This window comes from Loxodonta africana, chromosome 13, assembly GCF_030014295.1.
Source record: "Loxodonta africana isolate mLoxAfr1 chromosome 13, mLoxAfr1.hap2, whole genome shotgun sequence".
Classification (NCBI taxonomy): domain Eukaryota; kingdom Metazoa; phylum Chordata; class Mammalia; order Proboscidea; family Elephantidae; genus Loxodonta; species Loxodonta africana.
The window spans coordinates 22,441,112-22,466,581 of record NC_087354.1 but is presented as its reverse complement, the minus strand read 5'-3'; the positions used below and the strand labels follow the sequence as shown (position 1 = coordinate 22,466,581).

At 42.5% G+C, this 25,470-nt stretch overlaps 1 long non-coding RNA gene across 3 annotated transcripts in view; it reads left to right on the top strand.

Annotated features, from left to right (window-relative positions):
• The window catches only part of LOC111751632 (uncharacterized), a 185,396-nt gene that overhangs the window by 22,902 nt on the left and 137,024 nt on the right, over positions 1-25,470 (top strand). For 2 of the 3 annotated variants that reach the window (XR_010317364.1, XR_010317363.1), the window contains exon 2: positions 17,797-17,957. The exons of the other annotated variant lie outside the window; for it this stretch is intronic. This is a non-coding gene — a long non-coding RNA (uncharacterized LOC111751632). The remainder of the gene's footprint in view (positions 1-17,796; positions 17,958-25,470) is intronic. 3 annotated transcript variants of the gene reach the window in all.

Genomic DNA, 25,470 nt, shown 5'->3' with positions numbered 1-25,470 from the left:
TCCCGTGAAATAATGCTGTTATGACATCTGTGGCAGAGAAAGCCAACTATCCACCCAAAATTTATGGACCTCTTCCATAGTATAGAATGTTCCTGGGATGTAGTTGCCTAGCCAGGGACAAGTTGGGGCCTATTAGTTTCACCAATGGGCTAAAATGATGTTAGTGGTAACCAGGCTGAGGTGGTTGAGAAGTGTGTGGCTTCTCCGCCTACCTGCTGGAAGGTGATACCCAAGGCAACTTGGACACCACATGTAGGAGATGGCAGAGCACATCCTCATCTCAGGTCCCTGAAAAGGCCCTCTTCTCCAACTCAACCGGAAGCACATACATTCAATTGTAAAATAAACGGAGGATACATTGCAATTTTGGGTTTTATCTATCATAGCAGCTAGTGTTGCCCTAACCCAAACAAACCAACAAAAGCCCTTCTTTGCATGTCCTTTAGAAGGCAGTGAATACAGTGCTAACTGAGGTGAAGTTGATCAAATAGCTGGAAAGAGGGGTGATAGTGCCTCTTCACGTCAGCAAAGGGGATTTTGACGATCAGACTTCCTTATTCTAAATATGGGCTTGGGATGGGAGATGCTGCAGCAGGAGTGATCTGAGGTGGGGTGAGACTGGGAGGGTGGGCCGCTAAGGTCTAACTTCTTTTTTCTCTGTAGCCTGTTCAGTACAATTTCAATTACACGAGACTCTAAGGAGACAGGGAGGCAATCACTTTAGCTAAAGAGAAAGCAAACTAAAGTGGACGTCTTGAAAATGAGTGAGCGGAGGTACCATGAATGAATTGCTCTTGGAGAGGCTCTTAGCTTGATGTCTGATCAGTCTGAACAGACAAGGCAAATTCGCCTTTCTGATTGCAAAATCTTTTGCAAAGAAAAGATTAAAAACACATTTTCCCCACATAAACTAAAGCTCAGCTGACTTCCCTTATTTCTAAGGGTGTACTTTTCTTGACACTAAGGTGATCGATTATTGGTTAAAAATGGAGAATTTCGCACTCTCAGTTTAACGCAGCAGTTCAGCCTCCCTTCTATTCTCCACATCATTTTCATTGCATCATCTGAAAATCAATTTAATTAAAAATGCCTTCTCTGTTTTTTTGAAGTTTACATACAAATACAATAACTATAACAAGAAAAATACTCTGGTGTTATAGCCAAGCAAACAGAAATTTGAATATTTGGTGTTGGGGAGAAATAAAAACGAATTGATTAAACAACAAAGTTAATGAAGACACTCTGTTTTGCCAGTGCAGTGGTGGAAAAAACACGTCTTTATGTGATAATGAAAGATACTGAGAATTACTTAAAACGATTTGTTGAAGGAACTACATAAAATCTGTATGTATCCTTGTGGGTGGCCTTTACTCCTTGCAACAATTAAGTTCCAATACCAGGTCTACTTCAGAGAAGAATAATTGGCAGATTACATGATGGAAGTATATCTTCTGTTATGAAGTTAACTTGTTAATTAAAACAGTACTTTATCTGTTGATTACAGAAATAAACTCCTGAAATTTTAACTCAAACTGGGGGTAGGGGGTGGGGTGGTGGGCAGGTTCTTCTTCTTTTTTTTTTTTTTTAATTTTTATTGTGCTTTAAATGAAAGTTAACAGAGCAAATTAGTTTCCCATTGGATAGTTTGCATGTAAAGTGTTTGATGATATTGGTTGACATTCTCCACAATGTGTTAGCACTCTCCCCATTTCCGGCCTGGTTTCCCTGTATCCTTTTGTCAAGATTTTCTACCCCTTCTTGACTCCTCATCTTTGTTTTTGGGCAAGTGTTGTCCTTATGATCTTGTATAATTGATTGCACTAAAGAACACTTTCCTCTTGGGTGTTACTGTTTATTTTATGGGCCTGTCTATTGTTTGGCTGGGAGGTGGTCTCCGGGAATGGCTTCAGTTCCAGGTCAGAAAGGTGTCTTAGGACCATAGTCTTGGGGGTTCCTCTAGTCTCTGTCAAACCAGAAAGTCTGGACTTTTTTGTGAATTTGATTTTTTGTTCTACATTTTTCTCCCACTGTCCAGGACCCTGTGTTGTGATCCCAGTCAAAGTGGTCAGTAGTGGTAGCCAGGCACTATCTAGTTCTTCTGGTTGCAAGGTTGTGTAGGCTGTAGCTCATGTGGTCCATTAGTCCTTTGGACTAATTGCTCCCTTGAATCTTTGGTTTTCTTAGATGGCCCCTCACAAGCTTTTAAGACCCCAGATGCTGCTCACCAAAGTAGGATGCAGGACATTGTGACATTATGTGAGCCTTATGACAATTAACGTAGGTGTTCCCTAAGTCTATTGTCCCTCGCCTTTGAGCCTAGGAACTTCATCCCGTGAGGTGTTTGGTTAAGTCTAAGAAATTTTCATTACCGGGGGCCGTTGTGTACTCTATTGTCTATGTTAATATACATGCAGCACCTACAATTATTTATGTAGAAATGCCCATAACCAAACCTCTCTCTGCAGGTGAGTGTGCTCCCTAACACCCTCCCACACATCTTTAGGATATGTATCTACTTATGTATACATTATTGTTTGTTAATATTGTTGTTGCAGGATTGTCTATGTTATAGTAATTACTATAGTTGCCTATATTCTTATGTTCCTCTAAGTGTCTTCCTTTGCCTTGGTCATGTTATGCTGACTTGCCCCATTTTGTGTATTGCCTTTCCCTTCACCAATATTAACATATGTCTTCTATCTAGTTAGTAATTTTTCCTCCCTCCCACTCCTATCCCTCATAACCATCGAAGAGTTTTTTTTGTGTGTGTGTGCATGTAAACTTTTTCTTTTTTTTTTTATAATAGTGGTCTTGTACAACATTTGTTCTTTTGTGACTGACTTATTTCACTTAACATAATGTCTTCCAAACGCATCCATGTTGTGAGATATTTTGACGGTTCATGATTATTCTTTATCGTTACATAGTATTCCATTGTGTATATGTACCATAGTTTGTTTATCCATTCATCTGTTGATAGGCATTTAGGTTGTTTCCATCTTTTTGCTATTGTGAAGAATGCTGCAGTGAACATGGGTATGCGTATGTCTGTTTGTGTCATGGCTCTCATTTCTCTAGGATATATTCCTAGGAGTGAAATTGCTGGATCTATGGTATTTCTATTTCTAACTTTTTACCGTTTTCCATAGTGGTTGTACCACTTTACGTTCCCATGAGCAGTGTATAAGAGTTCCAATCTCCCCATAACCTTGCCAACATTTGTTATTTTATGTTTTTATGCCATTAGTGTCAGATGAGATGATATCTCCGTGTAGTTTTGATTTTCATCTCTCTAAAGGCTAATTGATAGAGAGCTTTTCTTCATGTGTTTGTTAACTGCCTGGATAGCTTCTTTGGTGAAATGTCTGTTCATATCCTTTACCCATTTTTTAATAGGATTGTTTGTCTTTTTGTTGTTCAGGTATTGAAAATTTCATTAACTTTCAGAGATTAGACCTTTGTTGGATATGTCATAGCCAAATTTTTTTTCCCAGTCTGTGGGTTCTCTTTTTTGACTCTTTTGGAGAAGTCTTTTGATGAGCATAAGTGTTTAATTTTTAGGAGCTCTCATTTATCTAGTTCATCTTCTGCTGTTTGTGCATTTTTAGTTATGTTTGGTATTCTATTTATGTCATATATTAGGGCCTCTAGCATTGTCCCTGTTGTTGCTTCTATGATCTTTATAGTTTTAGGTTTTATATTTAGGTCTTTGATCCATTTTGAGTTAGTTTTTGTGTATGGTGAGGTATGGGTCCCATTTCATTTTTCTACAGATACACCTCCAGGTTTGCCAGCATCATTTGTTAAAGAGGCTGTCTCTTCCCTATTTAATGGCCTTTGGCCCTTTGTCAAAGACCAGCCATCCATAGGTGGATGGATTTACGTCTGGGTTTTCAATTCTGTTCCATTGGTCTATGTGCCTGTTGTTGTACAAGTGCCAGGCTGTTTTGACTACTGTGGCAGTATAATAGGTTCTGAGATCAGGTGGTGTGAAGCCTCCTACTTTGCACTTCTTCTTTAATAATGCTTTAGTTATCCTGAATCTCTTTCCTTTCCATATAAAGTTGGTGATTAGTTTTTTCATCTCATTAAAAAATACTGTTGGAATTTGAATCTGAATTGGATTATATTTATAGATTGTTTTGGGTAGTATTGATATTTTCACAATGTTAAGTCTTCCTATCCATGAACCTGGTATGTTTTTCCATTTATGTAGATCTCTTTTGGTTTCTCACAGATATATTTTGTAGTTTTCTTTGTATAGGTCTTTTATGCCCCTGGTTAGATTTACTCCCAAAATTTTATCTTTTGGGGGGCTATTGTAAATGGTATTGTTTTCCTGATTTCCTTTTCAAAGTTCTCTTTGTTGGTGTATAGGAATCCAACTGATTTTGCATGTTGATCTTGTATCCTGCTATTTTTCTGAATCTTCTATTAGTTCCAGTAGCTTTCTTGTGGAATATTTGGGATTTTCTATGTGTAGGATCATAACATCTAAGAATAGGGATAATTTTACTTCTTCCTTACCAGTTTAAATGCCCTTTATTTCCCTTCTTGCCTTATATCTCTGACTAGGACTTCCAGTACAATTTTAAATAAGGGTAGTGATAAAGCGCACCCTTGTCTGGTTCCTGTTCTCAAGGGAAACGCTTTCAGTCTCTCTCTGTTGAGAACAGTTTTGGCTGTTGGTTTTGTATAAATTCCATCATTATGTTGAGGAATTTCCCTTCTAGTCCCATTTTGCTGACAGTTTTTAAGAGGAATAATTGTTGGATTTTATGAAATGCTTTTTATTTTATTGGAATGACCATGTGATTCTTTTATTTATGTGGTGGATTACATTGGTTGATTTTCTAATGATGAACCATTCTTGCATATCTGGTATGAATCCCGCTTGGTCTGATGTATTATTTTTTTGATATGCTGTTGAATTCTATTGGCTAGAATTATGTTGATGATCCTGTAACACAGGGCTTCTCAGTTTTGGCACGATTGATGTTTTGGGCAGGACAATTCTTTGTTGTGCATTGTAGGATGTTTGGCAGCATCTCTAGCCTCTACCCACTAGTGGCAGTAGTACCACCTACCCCACCGAGTCATGACAGTCAAATATATCACTAGGCATTATGACATGTCTCCTGGGGGGTGGGGGGGAATTGCCCAGGTTGAGAACCACTGCTCTAAAGTACACTGTTGAATAGAAATATAATGTAAGCCACATATGTAATTTTAAATTTTCTCGTAGGCATGTTAAAAAAAAAAAAAGTAAAAAGAAATAGGTGAAGTTAATTTAAATAGTATGCTTATCTAACCTAATTCATTCAAACAATATAAAAATCATTAATGAGATATTTGACTTTGTTTCTTTCCTTTTTTTGTTCTTTGAAATCTGGTGTGTATTTTACGCTTACAGCACATCTCAGTTCAGACTAGCTACATTTCAAATCCTTAACAGCCGTATGTGGCTTGTGGCTACTATATTGGACAATGCAGTTCTAAAGCAAAGGACACAGGAATTTGATCTAGCTCTGGGCTTCAAGTTAATGGAGTTAATAAGTTTCTTTTTTTAAATGCCAATTTGTGTGGGATTATCTGTTTCTTCTGGCTGAAACTATCCTAATACAAGCCCACGTGGCTCTTCCTGATGATTAAGATATAAATAAAACTCTCATAGATAGCTAGCATTTCTTCCTTGTTATGCAGGTATTGGCCAAGAGTGGGTTTTAGTCTTGTGTGCTTCTAAAGAGTTCCTTCTACTACAGCAGCAGGGGAATTGGCCTGCATGCCCAGTGCTTCCAGACTTGACTTTCCCAGCTGTTTGTCTCCTCCATGGACCATATGCGCTGTTCTTTGTGTTCTCTTGAGTCCTTTGGTTTTGGACTTTACTGTTTCACTGCTAAGTCCTTGCTTGCCCTTTCCCCTTATGCAGCAATTCCTTACTTAAGAGTCCTTACCATGGGCTCGGCATATTTCTGTGTGTTAGGGACAGGCTGTTAAGTGCTCAGCTGCTAAATGGGAACTTTTCGGTGGAGCTAAAGAGCTTTGTAACATTTGCCCTAGTAGGGTTGAGGCCAGGCTGAGGGGTCAAGAGGCCAAGAAGCTGAGCGGCCAAGGGCCAAGGGCCAGAGAGAGGCCTGCCTGCAGGAATGACTGAGAAGAGGCTGCCTGCGGGAATGACTGAGAAGAGCTGTGTCCTGAATTGTAAACTGTTACTCCCTGTCATAGTCATCTAGTGCTGCCATAACAGAAATATGACAAGTGGATGGCTTTAACAAAGAGAAATTTATTTCCTTACGGTAAAGTAGGCCAAAAGTCCAAATTCAAGGTGTCAGTTTCAGGGGAAGGTCTTCTCTCTCTGTCGGCTCTGGAAGAATGTCCTTGTCCTCAATCTTCCCATGGTCGAGGAGCTTCTCAGGCACAGGGACCCCAGGTCCAAAGGATGAGCTCTGCTCCTGGTGCTGCTTTCTTGGTGGTATGAGGTCCCCAGCTCTCTCCTTGCTTCCCTTTTATCTCTTGAGAGATCCCAGCCTAATCCTTTTAACATAAAATTATGATCACAAAATGGAGGACAACCACACAATACTGGGAATCATGGCCTAACCAAGTTGATACACACATTTTTTGGGGGGACATAATTCAATCCATGACAATCCCTTAATAAACCCCATAATCATGAGTATGGTCTGTGAGTTCTGTGTGGAATTTGCAACAAATAATCGAGATCAAAAACCACAGCCTTCAGTATGGATTTCACCTCAGCATAAAGAAAATAAAAATCCTCACAACTGGACCAATAAGCAACATCATGATAAATGGAGAAAAGATTGAAGTTGTCAAGGATTTCATTTTACTTGGACCCAGCATCAATAGCCATGGAAGCAGCAGTCAAGAAATCAAAAGACGCATTGCATTGGATAAATCTGCTGCAAAGGACCTCTCTAAAGTGTTGAAGAGCAAAGATGTCACTTTGAAGACTAAGGTGCACCGGACCCAATCCATGGTATTTTCAATTGCATCATATGTATGTGAAAACTGGACAATGAATAAGGAAGATTGAAGAAGAATTAACGCCTTTGAATTGTGGAGTTGGTGAAGAATATTGAATATACCATGGACTGCCAAAAGAACAAACAAATCTGTCTTGGAAAAAGTACAGCCAGAATGCTCCTTAGAAGCAAGGATGGCGAGACTGCATCTTACATACTTTGGACATGTCGTCAGGAGGGATCAGTCTCTGGAGAAGGACGTCATGCTTGGCAAAGTACAGGGTCAGTGGAAAAGAGGAAGACCCTCAATGAGGTGGATTGACACAGTGGCTGCAACAATGAGCTCAAGCATAACAGCGATTGTAAGGATGGCACAGGACTGGGCAGTGTTTCGTTCTGTTGTGCATAAGGTTGCTACGAGTTGGAACTGACTCGATGACACCTAACAACATCAAGTCAAGCAGAGAAGTACAGAGTGCAGTGGGGGAGATGGCTGGTGTCAGAATTGATAAAAAGATTTGAGAGAGAGGAGGTATGTCTAACCTCCACCTCATAAGAATCAGCCTTGGGCTGCTGATTTTGATTCTTCTTAATGAAGAGGAGGTCAGACGCCTCCACGGCCATGCCATTTTTTACAGTTGGCATCAGGAATGGGATTTGTTGCAATGGCTCCAGACTCATAGCATGAGGCTTTGTAAGAGAAAGAATGAAGGGGTGGTTGCCATTCTTAGATGGTTACTTTGGTTGTTATCTGTAATGGCTGAAAGGAAAGAGATGTTATGCTACAGCTAAGGGAAAAAAACTACATCTGGAATGACTTGTAGCAAAAGCCAGGCTGGTTAAACAAGATGATTGATAGGGGGGCCAAGGTCTTCTGATTCTACCCAGCCAGAGGCCTAAGGCCACATGCATATGAATGGGAAGATAGTCAAGGTGTGGAGAACAGTGTATGAAACTGGAATATTTTTAAAAAGGTTGTGTGTTTATCTGAATGTTTCTCATACCTAGTGTTGTAAAACAGACCTAAACTGTATGATGAATATGAATATTGGGTATTAGAGATAACAGAGCATGTAACTCTGCCTTTAGCCAATACTTGATTGGATAAGCTAAAAGGGGAACTAACACAGAAAGAAACACAGGCTGTTTGTTTCAATCCAGTAGCCCTATGCATAGAGTATTGGGGGCTCAGGTCAAAAACCCAAGCCCCACCCAGAATCTTTCCAGTTAGGAAATGTGCATTTGAAAAGACATGCAGACCTACCCTGAACTTCTGAGAGAGCAGGAAATTTGCATTTGAAGGAAGGGCTTTGAGAAAAAAAAAAAAATGGCTGTTTTGCTTTTGAATTTCAAGCAAGCAGTTTGCCCTTGGATGCATCAAGGCAGGAAAAGTCAGTGCCCATCAGAAGAACCCTCTTCCAGGACTGGAAGTTAAAGGTAGCCAACAAGTAGACTGGTGTGCTTGCTTATGGTGACTACCTGGGTGTGCCTGATGAGTGGAAGTGGAGGAGGTACGGCAATGAAGAGATGGGCTGAGTTTGGACACGTTCCTTTGGCATCCATTGATCTAGCCCACAGAGGCTAGGGATGAAAGAGAGAGAGAAAGGGCTGGCTGGCCTGAAGTTCAAGGAGTTGTATGGACTCCTGAGCCTATGAGTGGTGCTCATTTACCTATCCCATGGGGGTATGGATGAGAGAGAGAGAGAGAGAAGAGGCTGACTGGTCTGAAATGCAGGGAGGCATGTGGACTTCTGAGCCTATGGCTGGTACCCATTGACCTAGCCCACAGGGCCTAGGGACGGGCTGACCAGAACCTGACTGAATGAAGAGACAGATGTTTGGCACTGTGAGCTGGTATAGATTGCTGCAGTTTGATGACATACTCTGGGTTGAACTTTGCAAGTGGATGCAGATGCTCAAAGTTCCAACTGGAACAGAAGATTCATCAGATCAAGGAACAAGCTCGTCTCCTGGGAGAGTACTCCTTTGATAGGAATGGGCCGTTTAAACATTGGCTATCTAAAATGGGGGTAGATAAAGACATGAAGTGGCTGGCTTACATGCTTTCATGGGTGTGCTTATACTCAAAATGTGGGGGATAAGGGAGGATCCCCACTGAATAAATTCTTCTTTTTCTGATGGGACAGATGGGAGAAGATGCTGATAGGATTATATGAGTCCGTTGTGAGTGTTGAATGTTAACAGGGTTAATTGTGATTATAAAAATTGTAGAAGCTGTAAGTGTGAAAGAACGAACTAAAGGGATGCACTGCTGGACTGGAGTACAGTGGCCGAACCTAAAGTCTCTTAAAGTTTTTGCTATGCTGATACCTTGTGAGGTTCGGAGCAATGAAACAATCTTCTCTCGGTCAAATTTTATCAGACACAGAGAGGGTGAAGCTGAGATGACTTTTGGAGGAGCTGACCAAATCAGATGGATACCTGCAGCAGACCTAAATAGCTGGTACCTGAGTGACCTCATCCTGAGGACTGTTTGCCCTACCAAATGACTAATTGTTAACGACTGTTTTGGATTGAGAAGGGCAGGTTAATCCTTCAAGTATGAAAGGGCCAATGGCTAGAAGAGCCAGGGGATTGCCTGTGTGCAGTGAATTACTTAATGTGAACCTTCTAGCCATGCATGGTCTTGTGACGCCTATAAAATGATTGGGTGGGATTATGCAAATAAGATGCTTGTGGCCCAACAAGGGGATTGGATAGCATTGCTAATAATGCAGATAAAGTACCTGGAATCCTAATGAAGGGGTTGATCAGTTTTGCCATCCTGCTAGGCTTAAAAGAGAGCTGATCTCACAGCAGAGAGCAGACCTACTACCACCAAAAGAGAAGAGCTAGGAGTGGAGCATGTCCTTTGGACCCAGAATCCCTGTGCTGAGAGCCTCCTAGACCCAGGAGACAGAGAGAGAGAGCTGTAACACTGGAGATGGTTAGAAGCAGTGGCACAGAAATGGTAGCAGTAGAGGCAGCAGAACCAGCAGAACAGCAGGAGATGATGTGGTGGGCTTCCTGGCCCATGGAGCAAGAGAACTGAGAGCCTTTGGGCAGGAGGCTTGCTGGTGGAGTGGGCTCCCTCCAGGCACTTACTGGTGGAGCTACAGCGTTGTAACAGTCGCCTGAGCAGGGCTGAGACCAGGCTGAAAGGCTGAGATATCAAGAGGCCGAGGGCCAACGGCCAGAGAGAGGCCTGCCTGCAGGCATGGCTGAGAAGAGGCTATCTTGATCTAAGAACTGTATCCTGAATTATAAACTGTTACTTCCTTAATAAACCCCATAATTGTGAGTATGGTCTGTAAGTTCTGTGTGGCCATTTCAATGAATTATTGAACTCAGCAGAGAAGTAGAGAGTGCTGTGGAAGAGATGCCTGGTGTCAGAATTGTTAAAAAGAATTGAAAGAGGAGGTATGTCTAACCTCCACCTCATGGAAATTAGCCTTGGGCTGTTGATTTGATTCTCCTTTCCCCTGTGATGTTAGAGAAGTTCAGACACCTCTGCAGCTGTGTCACTTTTACACACCTCAAAAGAACGGCCTGATGATCTATTTCCAAAAACTCAGTCGTCGAAAACACTATGGAGTACAGTTCTGCTCTGTCAGACATGGGATTGCAGGGAGTTGGCATCGGCTGGATGGCAACTGGTACTGATTACCATATTCTTAATTAATCTATAGACATTATTCAGATTTCACTGGTTTTTATATGCACATTTTTGGTGTTGTTGTTCATTCTATGAAATTTTATTACATTTGTATACCCACCACCACAATCAGTATACAGACTCTTCTGCTTCTCTAAAGGAACTCTCCACTTCTTTATAGGCACTGCCCTCCCCAACCCTAACTCCTGGGAACCACTGATCTATTTTCCATCACTAGAATTTTGTTGTTTTGAGGATGTTATATAAAACGAATCATATAAACAGTATGCAATGTTTTGAGACTGACTTCTTTCACTCTGCATCATCTCTCTGAGATCCAACCACATTGTCGTTCTGTGAATAGATAACTCATTGCCCTCCATCGCTCTGTAGCATTCTACTGCGAGGTTGCCCTGGAGTTTATTTAACCAGTCATCCACTGGAAGACATTTGGATTGTTTCCAGTTTTTGGCTATCTCATCTCCCCCACCCCCCAAAATAAAGCTACTACGGATATTCCAAATTCATTTTTTATCGTTTGACACTGCTGTAGGCTATTGTTTTCTCCTGCCATAATTCTTAATTTGTAAGATCCTTTATCTGGCTGGCAGGGACACAGAAGAAGGAACCACAGATGGAACGTTGTTGGTTCCTTAATCTGGGACATGTTAACGATTAAATTAGGTTGACTGCGTGAACCAGATGTATCATTAATGAAGAAATTTCTCATTAAGATCGTGCATCTTAAAGGGCAGCATCAGCATCACCTGGGAACTTGCTAGAAATGCAAGTTCTCTGGCCCCACTCCAGACTTATGGGTGGAATCCAACGATCTGTGTTTTACCTTCTGAGAACCACTAGTTAATCGCTGAAATAACTCATGTATCCCCCAAAGGGAGGCTCAGAGACTGGGTATGTACAGCCTCTTTGTCCAGGGAAGCTGTTTGCCCTCTGGGCTGCTTGGGCAGCCATCTGAATCCCTTTTTTTTCATTTTGGAAGAGAGTGCCCTGTGGGACCCAAATATTCTGGTAAGCTTTGGAATGACCTGTGTTTAAAATGTTTCCATTTGCCATTTAAACAATGTGGAAGATTAACACAACCCCAGGGGCACAATGGGGGTGTTAAACACGTGCTAGCCTAAGGAAGAAGCCATGGACAGGGTCCATTTAGGTCAGCGGATCTTCCTCACTTGAGTAGATGTGCTCATAAAATACAAGTCTCTCATTTGTATAGGCTTTAGAGCATTAAATGTACTAGACTCAGGGGATTTAATAGAATAAGATCCACTCTAGTCTTAGGCAAAATTGAGAAGCAGGAGAAAGCTGCCTCTGTTGGCTTGTTTCTGTGTTTTGTTTGTCCTGACGCCTTGTAGGATTGCTTTAAGCTTTCTAGCCTTCTCTCCTTCCTTGCCTCTCCTCTCCCAGAACTTCAATCAAAACTTATCCTTTTCTGTGCAAGTCATTTAGGCCCTTTCCTCTGCTGGGTGACACTGGATTAATTAGGTAAGCAAGTTCCTCAAATTTGTTTTAAATTTGGTAGGTTATCTTGAAGACATGGTGTCCCACTTGTGAGGTACTCCCCACTTTCTCCACTGAAGAAGTTTTTTAAAAAGCATGACAATAAATGGTGGGTATCTCAGGCATGCTGTAGGGAATGTAAGGATGACACACACACACATATATATATTTCTGGAGAATACCAACTGGTCAGGTTTCTGCTGCGGGTAGTTCTTTGGTACTTCTTTGATTCATGTAAGGAGTGTGTGTTTTTTTTTTTTTTGGGTGAGGTGGTGGTGTGGTGTGGGATGGAGAGGCAAATAGAGGCTGTATACAAAATGCGATGAAACTGTTCATCTTCAGGTGGGATGTCTTGGGGAAGTTGTCATTTCCAAGTTAAAGGATAAAGGTTCAGGTCAAGTTAATCCCCACCATTTCATTCCCCCTCCAACCCTCCATATATTTTGATTTTAGTCATTATTCCTTTTGAATTCATCCCGCTTTATTAAAAAGAAAATGCTCACGACTTTGTAGCACTTATCGCTTCCTGCTGGCATAGGCGTGGGGTTGTTTAAGTGTTGTTGTTGAATCGATTCTGACTCATGGCGACCCCATATGTGTCAGAGTAGAGCTGTCTTCCACAGGGTTTTCAAGGCTGTGACCTTTTGGAAATAGATCACCAGGCCTGTCTTCCAGGGTGCCCGTGGTGGGTTTGACCCGCCAACCTTTTGGCTAGTAGCACTTAACCCTTTGCACCACCCAGGGACTCCTGTTGTTAAAGTGTTGTTTTAGGTGATGTCAAGTCTATATTCGACTCATAGTGACTCCACAGCACAGAGTAGAACTGCTCCAAAGGGTTTTCTAGGCTGTAATCTTTAATGGAGCAGGTCTCTGGGTCTTTTCTCCTGAGGAGCTGCTGGTGGGTTCAAACCTCTGACCTTTCAGTTGGCAAGTGAGTGCTTAACCACTGAACCACCAGGTTGTTTAAGCATAATGACCAGCAAAGTCTCACAGCCTGGAAGGACAGAGGGGCTATCTCCCTGGCTTTATCCTAACTCCTGAATAAACTTTTTTTTTTTGAAGAGTCGAAGAAGTATGTGTGTGAATTAGAATCCCAGCTCTGCCTCTGTCCACCCCCCACTCCCCCAGCACAGAGAGAAGGAAGGGCAGTGAAAGATTGGCTGCTTCTTAGTCCGGATTCTAATTCCTTTCTGTGAAGGCTGCCCTGAAATTCAAAGAAGCATTATTACTTCATCCAATTTAAAACTCTGTCTGATGCTGAATGGGCAAGCACCTAATTTCACCTTTGGAGGCCAATGGGGAGCTTTATGTGATGAAAGAAAGAAGGGGAGAAAAGAGGATTCTGGAGGGTAATTGAATGGAAATCCCTTTAAGGTGCCAGAAAACGGCTCCCTGGCAAAAGGGATGAAACGAGGTCAAACTGTATTTGTTAAAAGTGTGGGGCATGAAAGCCTTAATTATTTCTTTGGAAAGTCTTGTCTTTGAGACTTAAACAAAAGCTTCAAGAAGGTAGAAGCTGGGAGAAATTGCTCGTGGCTTTAGAAGAGGCGAAGCCAAAAAGAAAGCAATTACTGGGTAACAATGGTGTATTAACAGTGATTCTTCTTCCAGATTGGGGGCCCCTATGTTGTGTTTGGGACGAGTCCAGGAAAGATGGCCTGGTGACTGGGCCCAGGAAAAGACTGGGTGGCAGAGGGGACATGGTCAGAGGAGACAGTGAGGATTGAGAGGGGAGTGGGTTTGCTGACAAGGAAATAAAAGAAATAGTCCTTCTGACTTATATTCTAAGGGAAATATTCCTTCTCTTGGGGAAGAATGGTGGACAGGCCATTGTAGCAAATGCTCTCTGGGTTTGGACAGATGTGAATTCTAATCTCTAATTCCTCATTTACTAGCCTTATGATTTTAGGCACTTTAAAAAATTTTTCTCTTCATTATTTGTAAAGTGGGGAAAATATTGCCTGCCACAGAGCTGGTGTGGATTAAACTAGACAATGCTGGGCCCAGTAGGAAATAGATGCCCCCTAGGTGACCCTTCTCTGGACCTCTTGTCTCTCCTTTGATGCGTTTGCCTTCTGGGCAGGCTCCCCATGGCATTAGAGGGTTCTTTCTCTTCAACTTATGAACCTGTTGCTGTGTGTCAGCGTAGAACTATGCTCCATGGGGTTTTCAGCGGCTGATTTTTCAGAAGTAGATCTTTAGGCCTTTCTTCTGAGGCACCTCTGGGTGGACTCAAACCTCCAACCTTTTGGTTAGCAGCCAAGTTTGTTAACCGTTTGCACCACTCTCTCCACTCAGGAAGTCAAACTGAGTCAGTCTTTTTCTAGCAAGAATTGGCAAGAAGTAATAAATCATTCCCACCTTCCCAATTGATTCAGTAAAGGGGACTCTCTGGGTGATGTGGTTTTCATTTTATTACACGTATGAACACAGAACTTTTCCTAGTGGAGATGCTGGATTTCTCTGTAATTAGGTGTTGGACATCTTGGCAGAAAGAATGAAGGATATTAAAGTAGCAGCAGCCATGGCGGCTTGATTTTCCAATTAAGTCTCCCTATGTGAGCCCAGGAGAGAGATACCTTCAATTTCTTGCCTTATCTTTTTTGAACTTGTAGCACCCAGTTCCTGAGGCAGATGCCAGCACTATGTAAGAAAACAGAATTTTCTAAACCAGGGCTATCTCAAAAGTAATGAGTGTCCTGTCCCCAGAAGTGTTCAAGCTGAAGAGCACGTATCAATGAAGCGGATCTGGAACTCATGCGTTCTCAGGAGGCTGGACAAACTCTAGGGTCTGGTTACTCGTCAAATCACCTTGGGAGTTTGTTAATGTTATATCTAGTCCTAGACCCTAGCACCTAACAGACCCAAGATCTGAGAAGCTGGGGCCTGGGAATTTGCATTGGCCAAAATGTCTCCAGAAACCCTGGTGGTGTAGTGGTGAAGTGCTATGGCTGCTAACCAAATCTTGGCAGTTCAAATCCACCAAGTGCTCCTTGGAAACTCAATGGGGCAGTTCTACTCTGTCCTATAGGGTCGCTATGAGTTGGAATTGACTAAATGGCAATGGGTTGGGTTTGGTTTGGTAAAACGTCCCCAGGTGATTCTCTTGAGAAGCATCTCTCTAAATTCCCTTTTAATCTAAGATTCCAGTAAAACCAGATTATGAATGAAACCACTCTGTGGCTAGAGTACTTCAAGGGTGCTCGGGACCTGAGATGCCCCTCAGAGCATAGTCCTGTTTTCTTGGTTATTTCTGGGATTTTCTGTGATTGTGCAAGGTCCTACGCCCTGTCACCTCTCCCCTGCCCTTTCCCTTTTTTCCCCCACCTCCGTTTACCTCCCTCTCCTTTTCTTGCCCCTCCTACATTTTGTCTCTCTCTCTCTTGCTTTCCAAGATCTGTTTAGCTGCCTGTCTTCTGACTACACACCCCCTCCACTTATCGACATCAAAGACCCCTTGGCCTCCCTGAGTGCATAATTTCCATGACATGGTAACTGCTATAAAGACAGCTGGGCAGGCCCTAGGGTGGATCCAGGAACCAGCATAATGTGGTGGGCTGGCATGCCTTTGAGTTTTCCTTCAAAGCCAGGGAGAAAAGGATTGGTTTCTTACTTACAGGAGTTATCTTCAACTCTGTTTCACATGTGAGTTAGCAGAAAACACTCTGTCATCAGAAAGTGCTGTGTGTTATTTCCTTAAAGAACTTAAAGTACAGAATGGCTTGGCCACAAATTTCAGCAATAAAAGGAAGATCTACGGTGGCTGACAAGGATAAATTTGAGTGAGGATCTGGTGCAGGAAATCAAACTACTTTGCTTTGTCATGAGAAATAAATACAGTAATGTTGTTTCCATTAACTAATCAATTACTTGACTAGTTCATTTCTTTGGTCAAACACTTATAGAGTGCCCACTATAGCCTAGCACTGTGGTAGGAAATAGGGGAAGAGAGACAAAACTTGGAATCTGCCCTCAGAGATGTGAGAAAAGACAGCAAGTTCTAAGGTGTAGAGAATGTGGACATTGTGTCCCTGACTTCAAAAAGGAGTGGCCAGCTCTTAACCAGCCTAGGGTGTGTGTGGGAAAGTAAGGAGACCCTTCTGTTCGAAAACCTACTCTCAAGTCTTGGTTGAACATGGCACCATATGAGGCTTTGGCTGAAATGAACCACCCAGCACATGGTAAGGTTCCACCCTATACAGACAACTTAGCAATTTTGTTAATGTTTTGCCTCAAAAATGATATTTTTCTAGAACAGTGTTCAGAGTAGCTACGTGATGCTGTGAAAGGACCAGAGAATTTGTGGAGTTAGACCTCTTTCACCCTGTCACTTGCTAACTGGGGTGCCTTAGGAAATTCACTTTACCTCTCCAGCTTCAACTGCCTTACCTGAAAAACAGGGATGCTAACTTGTCAGGGGTGTTGTGAGGACAAAGTGAAGCAAAGGAAAGGAAATTGCCTGGCATTGGTGGTACATATAAGATGCCCAAGAAATGCTAGTTATATAATATAAAAACCAAAACCAAAGCCACTGCCGCTGAATTGATTCCTACTCAAAAAGACCCCACAGGGTTTCCAAGGCTGTAAATCTCTATGGAAGCAGATTGCCACATTTTTCTTCCACACAGAGACACTGGTGGTTTTGAACCGCCAATCTTTCAGTTAGCCGTTGATTGCTTTCACAATCGTGCCATCAGGGCTTCTTATTTATATAATACAGGGATAAGTTAAAAAAAAAAAATCTATGTGCATATGTATATATATATATATCACCACTCAAAGTGGCATAAAGAGAACTAGCTTTATCAACAGTTGAAACACAAAACAAATTCACAGAGGCTATAAATAATTACAACAAGTAGACTACATTTAAATTCTGAGTGCCTGAGGAAAAGTGTCCAATGAAATCACTTTGGCAAATTCTGAAGCAGTGTCCAGTGCAGGGTAGCTGAGGTGCCTGAAGCATGGGAACCATTTTGGGGCAGCGACAACAATGGCACCATCCTTTCTGCCCTCTCTTAGTCTTCCTTGACAGGATCCATGTTACTAAGACTTGTTTGTATCAGTAAGGTCCGATAAACTCAGAGTGTTATTGGTTACAACAGGCAGAACAGTCCTCAGAATGATGCCTTTCTTTCTGTTTCTATTGATTTACTCAATAAGAATTTGGAAGCCATTAAGGAAAGGCTCCTGAGCGATTCAGCCATGTTTATGGCCCTGCTAAAGACAGACCAGGCTGATATAGCACGTGGTTGTAAAATGTTCATGCCATTTTCAGGATTCTCCAAGCTTGAAGTTAATTTGGGTTTGGGTTGTGTGTCTAGGACTGACAATGCATTTGGGCTCACCATTGCTCTGTGGTTTCTACATGGCTGGACTGGACTGGCAACACTCTCTGGGATGATGGGACGTAGGCGAGCAAGCCACTGGTTGCTAAACTCAATTCTACCCTGGAATAGAAAACTCACCAGTTGTCTGCCATGGACCCAGGGATGAGAAAGAGGAAGGGGGGAGGAAAAAGGCAGAGATGACCTGTGATCACAGGGTGATGGTAATGGGGAGATAGGCATGAAGCCATAGGAATCACTGAGCTGACCACATGAGGGATCCAACCTCTGAATTTACTCTTCTTAACAGGAGTTCCTGGGTTCTATATCAGCTCTGCCAGCTTGTTGCCAGAATGTTGTCATCCTTGCAAATGGGACAAAGATGGAGGATTCAATTCCTAGAGATTCATGAAAGGAGAGGAGTGATCTAGCACAGTGATTCCCAAAAGATTGTCTGCACAGATTTTTCTAGTAAGTAATAATGTATTTTTTCTAGTTTGTGGCAACGTGAGAAAAATAAGTGGCTGACTCTTTTCACAGTTGAGGTTAACTAACCCTAGCCTCTTCCCTACCTTGGGGTGATCTCTTCATTTCTGATGACTCACTTCTGCTGATACGTTTCTTCCTGCCGACATTCAGATCTCTCTCACACATCAAAATTAAAATAGCCCGGGCCTGTCGATACACTTGCCATGCCTCCCCAGCCCAGAGAGTGAATCATGAGGCTTTCTGCTCTGCACCATTTCCTGGGGAGCCATGGGGGACTTTGAGGCTGATAGCAGCTGTCATCTATCACTTTCAGATGGTTCTTACAGTGCCCTTGACCTTTTGAATTTAGGCTGAAGCCAGAGATTCCTGACATCTCTCTACTAAGGACCAACTCATTCAATAATCTTCACCCACCCTGGTCCTGTGTTTGAGGGATTTTTGTCCACAAATTCTGCTATTTTGCTATGTAATCGTTATTTTCCACATTGGTTTAAATAAAAGATAACATTTGCTCTCTTCAGGGCTCTAATCTATGTGCGCTTGCCAGTTATCTCAGATTGCATCAACACCATCTTGAGTCAAAGTAGAGAAAAGTGACAGTTCAGCCAGCCAGTGCAGTCCTCCTGTGGGCCAACTCATGAATTTTTGAGAAGTTTTGAAATGGGGAGAATAGTTGTAAGCCCTCATCTTCTCTTTGAGGACCTCTCAGACCTGAGGACCTCTGGTTGAAAACAACACCTTTATTTCGTTTTACCTTTGAAGATGCTCTGCTGTGTGATTGGAATGAGAGAAAGCAGGAAGAATGCAGGGGGATCTGTGTGTCCCATTTGGAGCCTACCGTGAGGGGGCCCACTCCTGGCACATTACCAGTACCAGCTGCCATAGAGCCGATTCTGACTCATGGTGACTCCCTGTGTGTGGCACCACTAAAATCTTTGAAGGGATGATTGACATGTTTGCGGGTTCTTGGCCTTGAACCCATTCATTGTCTGCGAGGGTACAGTCATTGATCCGCATGTACAGACACTGGTGACCCTGTTCCTTCTCCTGCAGGAACATTCTGAACCAGGTGAGGGCTGAAGGACAGAGAGAAGCAGAGGAGCAGAGGATGGGTCAGCAAGTTGGGGCATGTGGGAGGCAAAGCCCCAACCATTGCCAGGGAAAAAGAAGAAAAACTTTCATGTTGACATTGTTTTCAAATAATTGCAGTCAACAAGAAAGAAACCACAACTGATGACAGCAAGTTATTCAGTGACTGAGAGTCAGAAATGAGTCTAATAAGTGAAGAAAAGCAGTGCAAGTCAGAAAGAGAGAGAGAAATACCTTTTCTTAGGGTGATGGGCTACGGACTTGCCCATCCTCCCTCCCGTTACACCGAAGCACTTAGACTTTCTTAGCTTTTCTCTTCTAATTTTGGAAAAAAAAAACCAAATAGGCTTTTTTTTTTAAAAAAACATAATTGCAGAACAAAAAGAACCATGACTTAAGTTTTGTAATTAACACAGGTGATTGTGGTTTTGACTTTTGTATTACATGTTCACCACCATCTGTCAGTTTGTCCTACCGCGGTGGCCTGTGTGTTGCTATGATGCTGGAAGCTATGTCATCGGTATTTCAAATACCAGCAGGGTCACCCATGGTGGGCACGTTTCAGCCGAGTTTCCAGGCAAAGACAGATTAGGAAGAAAGGGCTGGTAATCTACTTCTGAAAATTAGCCCATGGCAGCCTTACGGATCACAACAAAACATTGTCCTTGCTTGCTTTGGACATGTCATCAGAAGGGATCAGGAGGACGTCATGTTTAGTGAAGTAGAAGGCCAATGAGGATGAGGAAGACCCTAGGTGATTGGATGGACTCAGACATGCTGGCAATTGTATGACACAAGATTGGGCAACGTTGGGTTCTGTTGTACATAAGGCCGCCATGGGTCAGAGTCTCCTTGACAGCAGCTATTTATCACACGTGCAGTAGTTGTTCTTGTTTTTCCCTCAGTGGGAAGTTGGTGGATGAAGACACTTTCCATCCTCAGCCCTCCTCCACACCATCCTCCTGGTTCTTGGGCATGGAGCAACAGCATGGCTTATCAGCAATAGCTCAGTTCTTGTCTGCAATTAATTGTGAATTAGGTTTGGCGTATGCTCTATAAAGTCGAATAACATCACAGAGATCTGTGTCCTCATAGGAAAAATTCTACAGAAGAATCTGGCTTTACTCATGCCTGGACATGGGGGAAGAAGGGCAGTAAGAGCTAGAGCAAAGCTTTCCCTCATTTCTGTCTGTCTCAACCCATGGCTTTTCTATGATGGGATGCCCAGGATGACTGCATGTTTCCCTGTTTCCCCTGGAAACCCGTTCTCTGTCCGAGTAGGCATGGCTGCTGTTACTGACTGAGACTACAGCCAAAGCTTGATTGGTAAACAAGGAGGAGAGACAGCAGAATGGAGCAAGGAGCCCTCTGACACTTTCCTCTCTGCCTTGTTGAGCACTGGGTCTGAAGAGGAGGGTAGAGGCCCATGTGTTGTACCATAAAATTCTGGGGCTACTCCATCTGTACCACAGGCCTGAGAATACCAGTGTGACAGTGTATATAACATTCCTGGTTTATGCTTCTTAATACCAGTCTGTAAAAATAGCAGTCCAACTGGATGAGATCATGGGGAATTGTGCGGGGCCATATGCCATGGGCCAGGTTTGTGCTGACTGACATTTGGAGGCTTATGCCTGAGAAGAAATGAGGGTTGGGGTATGACTGGGCAGCAGGAGAAAGAAAAGGAGGAGGAGGAGGAGGAATTGGGCTTCCTTAGCAGAAGAGAAACCCATCCATTAAGTTGTAACAGGGAAGGCGGGGGCGAGGAGTCCCGGGGTGCAGGTAGTATTCCTATGTATTGGCATCTAATTTCTATGTTTTGTCTCATTTATTCCTCTTTACAATATGAGTTGGGTATTATAAGTCTCATTTTTCAAAGGAGAAAGATATGTTACTGTATTTTTACACAAATAACACGTGCCTTCTGTGTTTGTTTGCTGGCCACACCCTCCCACAGAAAGACATCCTTGCAAGTGCGCTATGCTAATTTTTCTTCACAGCAACACGTAAAAAAATACTGGCATTGTGGCACCTATGAAAATACCTTGTAGGGGAGGACGTGGCTGGCAGACAAACTCAGACAGCGCTTGTTATTTGTGTAAAAATACGATAAATGTTGTGGATTGAATTGTGTCCTCCCAAAATATGTGTTAGAATACTAACCCTTTTACCTGTGGATGTAATCTTGTTGGGGATAGAATTTTCTTTGTTATGTTGTTATTGTTAGGTGCCATCGAGTTGATTTTGACTCATAGTGACCCCATGTGACAGAGTAGAACTGACCTATAGGGGTTTTCTAGGCTTTAATCTTCATGGAACCAGGTTGTCAGGTCTTTTCTCCCTTGGAGCTACTGGGTGGGTTTAGACCATCAACCTTTCAGGTCGCAGCTGAGTGCTTAACCATCGCCAGGACTCCTGTTCTGTTAATGTTCCCTTATTATCGGTTGTGGGTGTGTCCTCAAACTAATCACTTCTGAGTTATAAAAAGAGCCACATAGACACAGAGAAGCAAGCACAAATGGGGAAAGATAGATGCCATGTGAGGCTCACTAAGGACCCAAGGAACACCAGGTTAACAGACAATGTGGCAAGAGATGCTGAAAGAGACAAGGATCTTCGCCCAGAGCCCACGGAGAGAAAGCCTTCCCTTAGAGCTGTTAGCCTCATGAACTGTGAGCGAATAATATTCTGTTCTTTAAAGTCACCCACTTATGTACTTCTGTTGCAGCAGCACTAGGTAACTAAGGCATTAAATAACTTGACCGAAGGCTAGAAGGGGGTAGTGACAATATTCAACTCCAGGCCTTTCCAGATACAAAGCCATGGTCATTGTCATTAAGTTGCAGGATTTCAATTTAGGAGGAAGTCAGTTTCTTCTGGAGTGAAAATATCCAACTGGAGTTGAGGTGGCTGTGGAGGTTTGGGGAAAATGGGTTAGCTGATCTCACTGCACTGAAATGAGCTGCCGTTCTAGAAGCCTTTGGATAAAGCTTTTCTCTTCTTTTCAGGCTCAGGTGATTTGGGATGGGCCATATGGACATATATGGCTGCTGTTAGGTCCAGGTTGTTGGGGATGGGGACCAGTGGTCAGACACAGAGAAAACACACTCAGCCTCTTCGGGGGTTAGTTTAGACAGACACAGATGTGTGGACCACTCCCTTAGGGTTGTCATAGGAACGAGAATCACTGTTTTCGATTGTGGTGGTTGCTTCCCCTGAACAAAACCCAAAGTGATTTTAAAGACTTGGTTCAGTTGCACTTCTATATTATATTGCAATAAAAAACATAGCAGCTACTGAGTATCTCCTGTCTCTGATGCTTTACATGTGTCATGTATTTCAATTTTTACAACAGCCTTACTAGGAAGGTTGCTTACTACCATAAAATTAGCTCCATTTAATGGAGGAAGAAACGGAGGTTAGTGAGGATAAGTAAGCTGCCTAAAGCAATACCGTGATGAAGTTGTTGCATTGTGATTTCAGAAATTTCTTCCACAAGTGTCTGTCCCAATTCAGGGGAGGCCAGGGAGAATCCTGTTCTCTTAAGCACATTGGGCGTGCTCTGGTTAAAACATGACCCCAGGCTGTATTTGTCACCAACTTAATAAATCATGTTGAGAATTTATTTAAAAGTCCTATACAACCCTGCAGTTGAATGGTGCTGTTATTTAAATTGGAAACAAAGATCTTTTTCTCTCTTCACTGAGAGTGCCTCACATTTTTGAAAACGAATTTACACTTTTTTAAAAACACCTTTGTTGTAATATAGTTCATGGGCCCTATAATTCACCCTTTTAAATTGTACAATGCAATTTTTTTTTTTTTTTTTAAATATTCACGGAGGTGTGCAACCATCACCACAATTTGGGAACATTTTCCTCCCCCTCAATAAAACCACATTTTTAACCAGAGAAAAGAACATTAAATAAAATTGGGGGAAAAAACTGGCTCTCTCATGATTCCACTGCCTCAATTTAACTAACACTTTTCATTATTGCCATAGACTTCCCAGTTCTTATTTAGAAAGAATATGGGGCTACCTAGTGACAGTTACCCTCCACATACTGTTTCATGTCTGCTTTTTTAAGCTGACATTTTCTTTTTTTTATTTTCCATGGATTCACCTTGCATTTTTAATGGCCTATAATGCCTTTTTTTTTCACATTGATGTGTGATTCTTTACTAAACCACCCCTTTTGCTGAACCGTTTAGGTTTTTTCTCCATGAATAATGTTGCAGTGAACATCCTTGCACATAATTTTTATTTCCCCTGTTGAATATATTTTTTTGGGCTGCATTCCCAAGAGTGAGCTTATCAGGTCAAAGGGTGTGAACATTTGATGTCATTCTCCGCCTCCCCCATGTTTATTTCCAAAGAGATGACACTATTAAAAAAAAAAAAAAGGTACAATATATGTATAATCACATTATACATAAAAAGTAGTTTCATATTATCAAGGTTTGGGGTTCATTATGTAAGTCATAGACAGGCAAAATCTGTGAGATCAAACGTCGTCCATTTCTCAGGAGCAGGGAAAGATTGCCCTTTATGTTTCCCACCTGGTGACTTAAATAACTTTACCATTTCCCTCAGAAAGTTATTCCCATGGAAAATGATTCCCTCAACCTCCTGACCTTTTATTGGTTGGTGGTGGCCTGGGGCAATGCTTTGTTTCCAGCTGTTCTTAAAAGCCACTGGTCTAGCATTTAACCCTTTGAAGGCTCAAAGGGGCTCAAGGGAGGTGGAGGCTGGCGGGGGGTGGGGGGCTGGGGAGAGTGGGGTAAGAGGGCGGGGAGAACTTGCACATTTGTTCTACCACGCCTCAGGTTGGGATGAGCTGAGGCATTCTTGTACAGGTGCCAGACTTGAGAGATGTATGTTTTGGCTGAAGAAATGAGCGTTTCCCCAAACTGCTCTGTTATTAATCTCAGCCATTTGAGAAGCTCTGATGCCAGTTGACTATTAATGTCCAGCCAAGAGACAATGATATTAGTAACATTAATGTTAATGCTAGTGACATTGATATTAGCCTTAATAATAATTTTAATATGGTATTAATGGCATTAACATTAGTATTGATAATAGTAATGAGAACAACACTAAATTACCAACAGCTTTCTAGAGTTCAAGTGTATTCAACTCATGATTCCTCATCTCCTCTGAAAACTGCTTTGAATTTCAGGGTTTGTGACACTCTTAGATGTCATCTATGACCATGGGAAATCACTCCTGAATTTATGAAATTCTGTATCAGTTAAAAGTTACAAACAATCCAAATCAAACTAGCTTAAAAGATAAGAGGCATTTCCATTCAGTTGGGAAGTCCAGAGGTAGAGTTGACTTCTGGTGGAGCTTGATCCAGAAGGTTCCCTCTATTTTTCACAGTATAAGTAACATCCAAAGACTGACCTTAAAGACGTGTGTTAAGATGGGTGCCAGGAGCAAGTGGACCATCTTAACTTTCCATGCACTTAAATTTTAGTGTCTGTCTAAAGCAGATAATGTGATGCCAAAGTATCACAGTTAGTAAGGGAATTATTGGGAAGTCTAAACTGAGGGGTTTTCCAGTGACTAGTGCCCCCCGAGTGGCAGTGGTGGTTCAGTGGTAGAATTCTGGCCTTCCATGCAGGAGACCTGAGTTCGATTCCCAGCCAATATACTTCATACGCAGGCACCCATCCCTCTGTCAGTGGAGGCTCGACTGTTGCTATGAATCTGAATGGAGCTTCCAAAGGCAGACTAGGAAGAAAGGCCTGGTGATCTATTTCCAAAAATCAGCCAATGAAAACCCTATGGATCACAGGAGTCCAGTCGGAAATTGATTACGTGGATGGCACAGGAGCAGGCTGTATTTTGTTTCATTGTGCATGAGGTCCCCATGAGTTGGGGGCTGACTGAATGGCAGCTAACAACAACAGCGATGACCAGTCAGTGTGACTCTTCCTGTGTGACACAAGCCCTCCATGCCCGTGTGAGAGATGCAGAGGAGCAGGATGCAGGAGGAGGTGACCTGGGGTTAAAGAGGTCTCACAAGGGGCCATCCTGCAGAGAGGGCCGGGTTCACGGTTTGCCCCGGAGCACTCTTGACCAGGGTTTATTGTTATCATTAGGTGCTGTTGAGTGAGCTCCAACTCATTAGCAACGCTATGTACAACAGAATGAAACATTGCCCGGTCCTGCGCCATCCTCACAATCGTTGTTATATGTGGACCATAATGTTGCAGCCACTGTGTCAATCCATCTCATCAAGAGTCTTCCTCTTTTTTGCTCAAGAGCTTGGGCCCCATCAGTTCCCCTTCTTTGTTTTCTAGATGTCCCTTCTCATCTTTTCTTTCTTCTATCTTACCACTCAGTTGGCACTTCCCTTGTACTATGTGAGGTGCATTTATCACCATAGCTGTTGAA